The sequence below is a fragment of the Helianthus annuus genome, chromosome 1 (genome assembly GCF_002127325.2).
Source record: "Helianthus annuus cultivar XRQ/B chromosome 1, HanXRQr2.0-SUNRISE, whole genome shotgun sequence".
Lineage (NCBI taxonomy): Eukaryota > Viridiplantae > Streptophyta > Magnoliopsida > Asterales > Asteraceae > Helianthus > Helianthus annuus.
In genome coordinates this window covers 50580051-50592596 of record NC_035433.2, presented here as the reverse complement: position 1 = coordinate 50592596, position 12546 = coordinate 50580051, and the positions used below count along the sequence as shown (strand labels likewise).

General features: G+C 40.0%; 1 non-coding gene across 1 annotated transcript; it reads left to right on the top strand.

Moving 5' to 3' along the window:
- The first annotated feature begins 7089 nt into the window (after positions 1-7089).
- On the top strand, positions 7090-7195 carry LOC118482994. The gene has a single exon (XR_004869434.1). It is a non-coding gene; the product is annotated as a small nucleolar RNA R71 (small nucleolar RNA).
- The last annotated feature ends 5351 nt before the right edge of the window (positions 7196-12546 follow it).

The following is a 12546-nucleotide window of genomic DNA, read 5'->3' as shown; positions in this document are numbered from 1 at the left end:
CTACATTATGATGCATTGTTAGTATGGCATAACCTCTAGACTTTTGTGATCTTTACTATCTTGACAACGTTCGTTTTGCTACTCGAATCTAAGGAACCTTTTGACACAAGCTACGAGGAACTGAGATAAACATGCAAATTACATTATCATTATGGGTGCACACATAATAATAATGTGGGGTGCATGTGAGTCCCAGTGAGGCTTAGCAAGTGTGAAAGGGATTCTGACCCATTAATCGACATAACTGGGGATTCAACAATCTGTTGGAGTTATGGCGATGATTGACTTCTATTCAATCTTGATCCTTATTCTTTCCACCATTCTTGTGGATGCATGTGAATCTTTGTGTAACCTGTGATATTTTTTTTACTTGCTTATAACTTCCGTAGCGCTAGTAGAAGTTCTCATAAACCACTCAACGACTAACTGGAACAGTTAAACCCATGCGGTAGTTGATAGGCGCAACTATTAGACCGAAGATGTTCTCGAACACAATGAGCTATCATCACGGGAATCCCTCATTATTTTTCTTTTTACTCATGTAAGAAACTTAGTGAAACTAAGATTCTCATCAGAACCTGTTATCTCGATTTAAACCCTACAAGACTCTTAGTGTAAGCTCTTCGACATCAGCATATCAGCGTAGTATGAAGAATCCCTCGTACACTAATATTTTACCCCTTGCACTTAACTATAAAATTCCCTTTGACCCCATTATACTGCCTTGTGACTTATCGTTAGTCTAACCTGGTTTTCATCCTAGCATATCTAACTCTGCAAACGGATTTCCATAAGAATAGTTCCATCATTTCAAGAACGTTGGGAGATGTGGATCTTAGCTAGACAATACCCAGATGAACGTGATGACTTACACAATAATTTTACCTCTTATATCGCTAGAGTCGTTATTTCATAAGAGTTCTCTTTTTAAGCTGATCTTTTCCCTAACTTTTGCACTGGTCAATGTTTACCGTTTAATGAGATAACTAGTTATTGATCTCGACATAAATAAATCTCTCATTCCATTTTCATGGTCACACTACATCTTCAATTTTTTTTTTTACGCATAAGCATGCCTTTTGACCTTTAGTGATCACAATATTGAACTCTGAAAATGGTGATGTATTGTTATCATTACCATACCATTTTGAACGCCTTTACACGCTTTTGTAATGAAACCTCTTGGCGACATATGTGATGTCCCCAGTACACCCGTCTTAGTTCAAACCTTCAAACTTGGTTGCATACATGTTCGACTAATTGCATACTCAATTACTTACATGGATCTTAGTGAATCTATTCTTATTCGCATACGAGCAGCTCGACGACTGTAGAGAACGCTCTGATTTAACCGAGATGCTGCAGACTTAGCCAACTATCACCTTCATAGATAATTCTTCTTGCGCCAACACCTTCAAAGTAACGCTTCCATCGACTGGTACATCACTTTATTTCCATTTATACTTCTTGTTTGCGACCAGCTACATCCTCATCATCGGATTTGCTACTTTACTCATGATTCTAAAACAATTAGATGGAACAGATTGATGATAACCGCGTCTTGGTATATTCTTCGCGTCTTATCTTGTTGTGCTAAAATGAATACCATAGTTCTTGCATAACCCTGTTATACGCTAATCCTCGCTTGGCTAAATCACTCTCTACGAACGTCACTCGAGGAATGAGTCATACTTAAGATCATCAAGTGCAAGAACATAAAATAAAATTATTACTTACGTAAGGTATGCCAAGGTCAAAATTCCTTCTTGTGTGAAAGCACCATACTCATGTATAGCTTCATCGACCTCTTTGCTCCATGCTTATCTCTCTTTGACCGAAGGCTGGTCATCTACTACAACCAACTGCGACCAAAATATCACGATCAATATCAACTGAAAATCTCTTTTCCCTCTGAACGAACGAGTCAAGATGATACCAGTCTGAAATAGGGATTAATGCCTAACTTGAGTTTTCATTCAATCGATTGATTGAATTGCTTGAATCACCTGTTCCAAGAAATTATATTTTCTTTCTCGAATTCTTACATACGATGGCATCACCTTTGATCTTCGATAGGGGTGACTGCACCAGTTCTGATCGCCGGTAGCGATACCATATATAAACATATATCTCTTACACTCACTTTATCACATTCACATATTTTGCTTCGAGAAAATCTTGGTGGTGCACCCGACACACGTGATTTGAGGGTTGAGCATTTTAGCCTGTAACAAACTACCTTAACACATTTCCAGTTCGGTTTATCTCGTCGACCCTTCGTTTATGATGTACGACATTCGCCTCAATTCTGGTAAGCTCTAGATATACATTAGATACACTTACTTCGTGAAGTGTTGGCTACTTAATATACAACATCCATGATAACTAAACACTGCCTTTTTGCAAGTCCCCAAATTCGAAGGCGTATAGCTCACCCAAGTTATATTTAGTGCAACAACCCCCCCCCCGGTCGCACATGTTAAATGCATCAGGCAATGCCATACAGATGTATGACACACTCGTATTTCAACTTTTGTGAGCATCTCTTGAGCTTAGCATAACTTGTCACAACATTCTTCATTATCAAGCTCCTATTAACTCAACTTGTGTTTCTACTTAAGAGCAAGACATTTTTAGTTTAACACAATTAACACAAACTTTGTTACCACAAACACTCATTCATGCATAACACTCACGTAACGGTAATTCGGGGAATTACGGAATTACACATGGGTTGTACTCGAACGTTGATGAACAATTAGAACACTATTCCTGAACAAGTAAAGAAATATAACTTATGTGAATTTATATGTTATCTGACTTTATATGCTATGTGACTTATATATTATTTAGTGAATTTTCGTGAAACCGTATTTAACTACGTGTTTAGTGAATTATCGACAAACTCATAATTGGAGTCTAGAGTATAATATAGCCTAAATTTCGAGGACGAAATTTCTGTAACATGGGGAGGATGTGACACCCGAGCAAAATCCGCAATAATCCTAATTTCCTCACTTCACTCCTCAGTTCTTACTTGTCAAATTTCGGGACGAAATTTCTTTCAAGTTGGGGATGATGTGACAACCCGAATTCGTAAGGTTAGCATTACTTATTTCCATGATTAATTAAGCTAGTATTGCTAAGATTCACCTGTCAGTCGCGTGCACGTAAACTTAAAACCCGTTGAATTATATTTGATTTTTTTTAGAGTGCACAACAATTGTTTGAATTATTTGGTTTAGTCTCACAACAGTTCACGGGCCGAATACCTCCCTCTTATCATTTGTCATACCTGGCCCAGCTCCTTGAAGCCCGATTCTGAGCAAAACCCCAAGCGGCCCACTTGTTGCAACACAAAAGGTTGTGCATGGCTCTCATGTACCTATCGTAAAGCAATATAAAATAAAAACCCTAACCCCACTTGTCTACTCTCAGCCGACAACAACCCTTTCTCCCCCTAGTTCTTGAATCCGACGATTTCTCCGGCCGACGATGGGATTCCGATGAAACCTACAGCCTTTGCTCCCTGTCTCTCCTTCACGTCGGGTGATCGGAGACTTCGGCACTCCTTGCTCCGACCATCACACACCCACAGACGGAGGAACCGTCAAAACCGGCAACCGAAACCGGGATGCAGGTGGTGACGGAGCCGACAACAACGACGACGACGGCCGGAGCGACGGCTCGTGCGAAGCAACAGCGGGTAGTTCTCTTTTGTTTATTTTGCTTTCAACACCCTTCGGTCAGTCTGTTTTCATTTAGCGTCTTGATCTTGTCAATTTGGGAATATTGTGTGAGAATGATAATAGAAAATGGATGTTTGTTACTGCTCGTTGGTCTAGAGGTGGAAATTTGTTTAAAGATGATGTTTACTTATATGTTGATGAAAGCTACTAGATGTTGAGATTAATATAGAATGTAGGAGGTTTGTCGGGTCTTATGTTTACATAATGGATAGTCTTGTGTTGTGTTTTGTGTTTCGTGGATTACATGCTCAGATTGTAATTGTTGTTTGTGAACCTATAGGATGATTGTATAAAGTTTCAGGCCTTTATACATAACCTTATGCATGATGAATGATGATGAAACAATGATTTGGTAAACTTAGAAGAGTAACAGATTCAGATGAAGTATGTGCATGTTTAAATATGTGTATTAAAGTGGTTTTGTCCTATCTGTTGAATCATGTTATGTGAATTGGTTATTTGAAACTTTTGATAAAGAATGTACAACTAGAGGAACATAGGGTACCACACAAGTAGCAAGTCCCACACTAGTAGCCGGCCCCACCCTTCCAAAAGCCTCTGCATCGTGCACACCAAAATTTGTGTCATGATTGCACACTTAGTATGCACACTTATGATATACTACGTGATTTAAATGTAAATACGTGATACTTGCGCTACGTGTTGAATACGTGTTTATGTGCCGTTATCTGAATACAAATCTAATAAAAACATGGTAACTGTAATAGGACGTGATTGACTAAAAGAGTTTTAACAAGTATCTAATCTTACCGAGCAAATCAAAGGTGAGTTCATCTCTCTTGAGCATGCGTCCCGGTGGTTGGGACAGTCAGTGGGTATCCCGGGAAGGGATAAGTCTTTTGGGTAGAAACGGGAATGTTGGATAATATACTCATCCTATCACCTTTAAAGTCCCTCCGTGTTGTTTGGTTACTTGGAAGGTAACATGGTATTAGTTAGTAGCGCTACTTAGGTTTGGCAACCTCACCCCGTATCTGGGAGGACGGGTGTTGAACTAATGACCTAGTCATGACCAATGCTTTGATAGGAGCATTGGAGAAAGGGCAAAATAATCAGAAGCCGTCTTGTATTGGGGTATTATCAACATCGTTTTCAACATTACTTTCGGAATTAAATTCAATGGATTAACTAAACACTTGGTAACCAACGTTTTTGTAAAACTATGAACTCACCAGCGTTGTCTGATACACTTGTTGCATGCTCGCAGGTTGTTAGGCTATATGGATTTGGAACTTGCTGTCTGAAGTAGCTGGAGTGGTCATGGGTCGTGTTGATTGGATTCACTTATTGGAATATTGGTTTTCATACAATTGTTTGAGAATATTTAACGTATGGTTTTGATAACGCTTCCGCTGAACACATTGGTTTTCGTATAAACTCATGTTGGAATTTTATCATTTAATAGAGAGTTTTATTTTGAAACTTGTGAGTTCAATGTAATTAGTGGCTCATTGTCAGTTCGTCACACGCCTAACAGGGACACTCCCTAGGTGGTATTTTGGGGGTGTGACACGGAGTGCATAAGCATGTACCTGTTCAGAAAAATCACACAGGCAAATATCCAAACCATCCTCCTCATACTCATGCGGGTTGCATCCGTCAACTATATCTGCCATGAAACACTCATCAACACCATTAGCATTAGAATTGTTAGTAAAAACATTCAAACGCATTTTTCTATTGCCAAAAGCCATATCAACTGTACCAAATCTACAATCGATAATAGCATGTGCGGTGCTCAAAAATGGCCGACCCAAAATTATAGTTTGTTGTTGCTTAGGGTCCGCCGATGAGTAATCCAAGACTAAAAAGTCAACAAGGTAGTAAAACTCATCAATTTTTACAATTACATTTTGAACCATACCCCGAGGTAGCTTATGAGATATATCGGCCAAAACAACCGTTGTCTCCACCCTTGCTAACGGGCCAAAGTCATATTGGTCATATAAGCCCCCCGGTAAAATGCTAACCCCGGCTCCAAGATCTAGCAACGCCTTAGCCATTTGAAAATTACCAACTTGTATATTAATTAATGCCTTAGCCATTCAAAACCGCACTCACTTGCCCGGTTAAATCCACCCGCTTAGGCACTTTCTTTTTGTTTTGCCTTTTTTGTGTACATAATTCTTTCAAAAATTTTGCATAAGCGGGGACTTGTTTTATTGCATCGAGGAGTGGGAGATTTATTTTCACTTGTTTAAACATGTCCCACATCTCTTCTTTTTGAGGACCTCTCGACACAATAAAATTTTTCTTTCCCGGGTCAAGTAAGGCCGATGGAAACGGAACTTGACTCGGTTCACCCTCAAGTTTTTCATTCTTTTCGTTTTCACCCAAACCCGATTTTTTAACAATTGTTTCTTTTGGTTTAACCGGTGAAACTTCATCATCACTTTCATTACCCGTGACATCCTCAACTACCCCCTCAACCAATTTGGGTGACAAATTGGCTTTAAACTCTTTTCCACTTCTTAAAACACTAACATGATTAATATTAACATTACCTCGTGAAGAACCATGTGAAGGGTTTACCTTAGTGTCGCTTGGAAGTTGACCCTTACTTTTCTTCAATTCAGCCACATCGGTTGCTAATTGACCCATTTGGGTTGTTAGTGATTGGATGCTTTTGTCACGAACCTCGTCCTTTTGCATTCGAACTTCATCGAGTTGGTTCCGTTTTTGCATCTCCATTTGCATGCTCTTCAGCATCTCCATCATCTCGTTTCCACCAGAGGACCCCCCTTGTTCTTGACCCGTTTGGTATTGTTTTTGATAGCCTTGGTTGTTTCCGCCTCGGTATCCACCTTGGTTATTGTAAGATTGGCGTGAACCAAAGTTACCTTGACTACCTTGAAAGTTCGGGTTAGCTTGATTTGAAGGGTTCCCATACCGAAAATTCGGGTGGTTTCTCAACCCGGGGTGGTAGGTATTAGAGTTCATGTTGTTGTAGTTCCTACCACCTCCTCCTTGACCTTGACCTTGAACCGCATGGACCTCTTCGTATTGCCCTTCCAACATCCCTTGGCAATTTTCAGCCGCGTGACCTATTTCATTACACAAAGCATAAACATCATAAATCTGATTAGTGGTTTGAACATTACCATCATCTATGGCGAGCACTTGAGGTCGGGCAATGGCCGGTCGGGCTCTTCTTGAGGCTTGAGCTTTCCTCTTTGATGTAGTTGCCATGCTTTCCAAGAACTCCCAATCATCATTCTCATAATTTGTACCAAAAGTCCCACCGGTAATGGACATTAGATCATGTGCATCTTCGACACTCAACCCTTCATGGAAGGCATTCATCAACTCCCACAATTCAATCCCATGGTGAGGGCAATTATTTATCATCATGTTGAAGCGTTCAAACGCTTCATGAAACATCTCACCATGTTGTTGTTGGAAGCTTCTCAACCCCTTTCTTGCATCGTTAGTCTTTTGAGCGGTGTAAAACTCATCCAAGAAAGTTTGTTGCATCTCCCCCCATGTATATATGGATGCCGAAGGTAACGTGTAGAACCATTTCTTCGCCTTATCTTCCAAAGAAAATTGGAATAATACCAATTTGATGTCATCGGCCGAGAACCCTTGACTCCCAAGAGTATTACAAATCGAATCATAAGCCTCTAAGTGAAAGTAAGGCTCCTCCGTTGCTAACCCCTTGTACTTTGGTAAACTTTGCAAAGAGTTGGTCCTCACTTCAAATGTTCTCCCTTGATCATTGTGAGGAATAACTACCGGTGAAGGGTTTTGAGTGATTACCGGCCGAAAATTTGCTTCGATGCCCCTCACATTTTCTCTAAGGTGTCTCCTTGGTACACCAAACCTACCCCTTGGGCGAATAGGACCCATTGGCCTTGGTACATGCCCTTGTGGTGCATTTGGTTGTTGAAATTGCTGTTGCGGCATCGGTGGGCGTTGAATTGGCCTTTGGACTTGTTGAACATTAGGTTGTACATTTTGTGGCCGAATTTGTTGCAATGGGATAGGATGTTGCATTGGTGGCCCTTGTGGTCTTGGCCGAATGTGTTGTGGTATGAGTTGTTGTTGTGGCATTCCACCAACACTTGCCATCCCTTGAGATTGACTTTGAACATATCCAAATTCTCCTTGATCACCATAACCCCCATAAAAATATCCATCCTCATCATAACCCTCAAATTCTTCAAACCCTTCATCATACCCATCTCCTTGAATTCCTGACGATTGCCCAAATGGAATGTTTGAATATTGAAAACCAGCTTGGTTCGATGGTCTAAATGTTGAAGCATGAACAATCGTTGAGTTTGGTCCTATGGTATGACCTGAATATGATGGACCCGCACCCGGAAAGAAATGGGATAATGGTGGTATAGTAGTAGAAGGGTTAAATGTGATGGTTGGTTCTTCTTGGGTAGTAATGGGTTGTGTGGTGTTGGTTGATGTAACATTTTGGATTGTAATGGGTTCGGTAATGTTTGGTGGAAGGGTGGTATTTGGTGACGGTTGTGTGGAAGTAGGTATAAATGATGAGGTCGTTTGACCCGTTGTAGGTGGAATTTGTGAATCGGCCATGATGTTTCTTGGTGTAATTGGTGAAGTGGGTGAACCAATGATTCGGTTTTCTCGTAATAAAACCCTGTTTTGCCTTAGCGTTCTTTCGATTTCCGGATCAAATGACAATGGTGACGCTTTGTGAGAGCCTCTAGTATGCATGCACCTGTAGAACATGCACACTAAACACACCAGTGTAAACCCAAAAATAACAAAACAAAACTAATAACTTGACACACGTTGCGCACTACTCCCCGGCAACGGCGCCAAAATTTGACGTGATGTCGTAGGTACACGCAAATTTAATCCCAAAAACAACTATAGATAGCGGTAAGAGGGTATCGAACTCAGGGAGTATGTGGAAAGTATGTTAATTGTATAGCTTTGCAATTAAACTACAATTACCTAAAATGCAGAAATTAAAATTCAAGATTTGATTGTTTGGTTTAGAAAACTAAATTAATAACTAAGAGCAAATTGAAATTGGTTGTTTAACATATTAGGAAAACAATGACCATCTTAGGATTCAGTTTCTTTAAACAATTGTGTGTAATTCCAACTAGAAAGAGTTACATAGACATAACTCGTGTATAGATAATTGAAGTGATAAAAGGGAACAAAGTACTCGGATTATATAAACGCGAGGTTGTTTCCCGATGACCAATTAATCAATAACCAACCCTAACCCTTCCCGTGATATCTCGATTGCCAACGGCACCAAGAACGTACGATCGAGACTAGAAATTGCACTATCAATTAACATGCTACAAGCAATTATGCATACACCATGATAAACAAGCAAACACAAGTTATCATTCTAGAAATTCAGAATTAAACACACAAAAGTTCAAGAGAAACCTGCACCTAAGATGATCACCGAAAGTTTTAGCCACACATAGCTTGGTGAATCATCATAGCATAAAGTTTAATGTTCATACGGATCGACAACACAAACGAAATGTTTAGATAATGTTTACAACCAAGCAAGATCACCAAAATCGCCCCTAACAAGCTCCCAAAAACGTCCAATGATGAGAATGATGAAAAGACACCATCAAAACTCACTTAATGTGGCAGTTACACAAATTCCGTCAGTTCCACCGTAAATTACGGTATCACCGTAATTTACGGTGAGTTTCAAATTGTTACGGTATAAAGAGACTGCTTTACGGTGGAAGCCAAATGAATTTCAGGTCCACCGTAAATTACGGTGGGACCGTAATTTACGGTGGCAGCCTGAGTTTTATGTTTTGTTCATCTTTTGCTCCGCATCTCAACCCGTTCGACTCGAAAGCTTCCAAAGCTGCACTTTTCCTTCATTTGAGCCGCTAAACCGTACCTGAGACATAGACAACAGTAGTTATCTAATTCAAGATAATTACGTACATAAATGAGGGATAAACTTGTCTTTTAGCATTACAAAGGGTTGTCCAATGGACCACCCGTCAAGGGTCAGCTCATGACCCAGAGGAGCACCACTCATAACCGGCTGAGATGAAAAGAGAGGACGTGTTGTGGGGTTTGCCACTGTAGACAAATATGGAATAGGGTTTGGTGGATTACTGGGACCGGCTTCATTCCTGGTTGTAAAAGGTGGAATGGGAGGTCCGGGAGACAGCGTTTGTTCAGGTTCATCATAGTCTAGACGAATCCTCACTCCCTTATCCTTCTCTTTGTTCACATATTGGTTGAGGAGAAACCTCAACTCAAGGAAATTGTTGGTAACCCCCTCGGGGGTAAGCTCAATATGCGTCGGAGTGTCAGAGACGCCAACATTAGGGGAAGGAACTCCAGATCTGGAAGGAGTTGGAGTGTTAAAGGTAAGAAACTCGGGTGTGCTCCCCGGAGTTGAGAAAGAGGTTGGTATAGCCACATGAGCTTGGCTGCTACCCGGGGTTGAAGTGTTTGGAACCTGATTTACTTCACCCGGGGATCCACTTTCAGACATGGTGATTTCAAGAGAGAAGAGCTACACTACTAGGTCTTTTTGAGGAGAAATAGCGGCGTAGCCCCACGGTGGGCGCCAACTTGTTGATGCAACAAATAATAGACCAAATGTAGTAACGAGGATGGTTAGGCAGAAGGGTTAAAGGGTTTAACCTTGCCTAACGCAGGTCGTGGGGTCCCCCCACGTTTGCAAGACGTGGAAGGAGGTTCACTAGTTTGTTTTTGTTGTTTGAAGATCCTATTCTGATGTGTGTTCAGAAAAGGATGAAGAAACAAAAAGAATAAGTGTGAATTAGATGTGAATGAGAGCAACTTGCATGAAGCAAGTACACGATGTGAAGGACAAAAGTTTAAGGAAACAAGTCTGATCCGGAATGTCCTCACTCAGTAAATGAAGTGTCAATTATATAGGAGAAGATGTCTCCCAAAGAAGAGTGCTTTTGACTAGTGACCTCACTTGCAGTGAAGGGCTTACCCTTTCGGGGGTTGAAGCCTTTTGTCCCCCGGATAATAGCATGTGTTCTGCTGACCTACATTGCTTTTACGGCTGGTGGGTTGGTGAAGCAATCCAGGGATGTGACTGGTTACTGTTCCCGTATTGCTTTTCCTCACCTCACAGCTTTTTAACCTTCGAACCATTTAACCTTTCGGACGTGTGTGTATTTAAATCATTTTATTTGATCATGGGCTACCCCCGTTATCAATTTTTATGGAGGATATTGTAGGGTTGATTATTTATGTGTTGCGTTTGAGGGTCTCTCTACTAGGGCCTAACAAATCTAACACGATGTTTGATAGAAGTAACCCAATTCCTGAAGAAATAGGTGACGTGATTGTAGGAGGCGAAGCCATTTATAAAAACATAAGGGTGGTTACTATGGTGTTAGTTGGTAACCCGTTAAAGGATCCATTGGTATCAATAGTCGTAGCTAACTAGCTATAGACCTTTTGTCAATGTGAAAAGTCCAATCGCTTATATTATTTCTTACTTGACAAGGAATAGGTACATTTGATGATTATGTGCCACATTAAGATAAAGAGCATGAAGCCATAATGTTAAAGGTGAAAAAAGAAGTTACCATGATGGAGAATCATGAAGTCAATGCAACAAATGATGAACGAAAAATGACAAAGAAGTCAATGGCATCGGGTTATGTTCCTATGGTGGAGGATACTAAGGCTATACGGTATGGGGATCGGCTTTGGACCGCTACCGTCGCCGATCCAACCTCCATGCCGCCCCCCTCCGTCTTCATCCCCTCACCGTCTTCATCGTCGACATACCGACGTCCAGGACGATCCAAATGGTGGGCCCCCTTTTGTTTGTTTGTGAATGGGATTTGTACATTAAGCTTTAATACTTGTACATAATTTTGTAGGGTAGGATCATCTAGGACCATCCTCCCATACCCTCTAGTTTAGTGGGATGTACCATCCTTAGGAGTACTATGACGTGACGCCTACGTGGTGGATCATTCTCCCTTGGAGGACCATCACCATACCCTCTAGCCTAAGAGATCAACAAAATTGATAATAGATGAGAGTATGAAACCAAGGCCATAAATAGATCTATGGACTTGATGTCGAGTTCTATTTTTAGTGAGGGAGATTGACACGGAACTGATAACTCGAATGGGCAACTCATGTGTTGGTTATTGCGAATGCGAAAGAAAGATAAAGAAATAGAAACATGTTCTACTCGTATAAAACATAAATGAAGCTTTTTTTTTAATTAACTTTATTTTGAATAGTTGTATTTTTTTTCTTATTTATGGGAAAACTTCATGTGATAGTATCAACATTTTATACGTGTTCCACGAATGCCAAGGTTTTTTTTCCTCTAAAGTCACTCAACTTTCGTTAGGTGTTCGAATTCTATGTATTTTTATAACAGAAGATTTTTTATTTTGTTAAAACTAGGTGAGACAAATGAAACATATTTGAATCTTGGTTACTAACAAGTAATTTTTTCATAGTTACTTAAGGCAGGAAGTAATATTGAAGGAAAAATAAATACTAAATAGTAAGCACGGTATGATTTCAAGGTTGTTAAATTTTAGTTGAATTAAAAAAAAAAAAAAAAAAAAAAAAAAAAAAAAAAAACACCTTAAATTCACTTTTGTAATTGGACTTACATTTTTTTCCCGTAATATTCTGAGTCTAAAGGACTTGCATTTTGATCATATTGTAATTGTAGATGATGAATTGTTCTACAATATTCTGAGACTTAAGGACTTACATTTTGATCAAATTGTAGATGATGAATTGTTAGTACCATATTTAGGAGGTGATTCAAGGT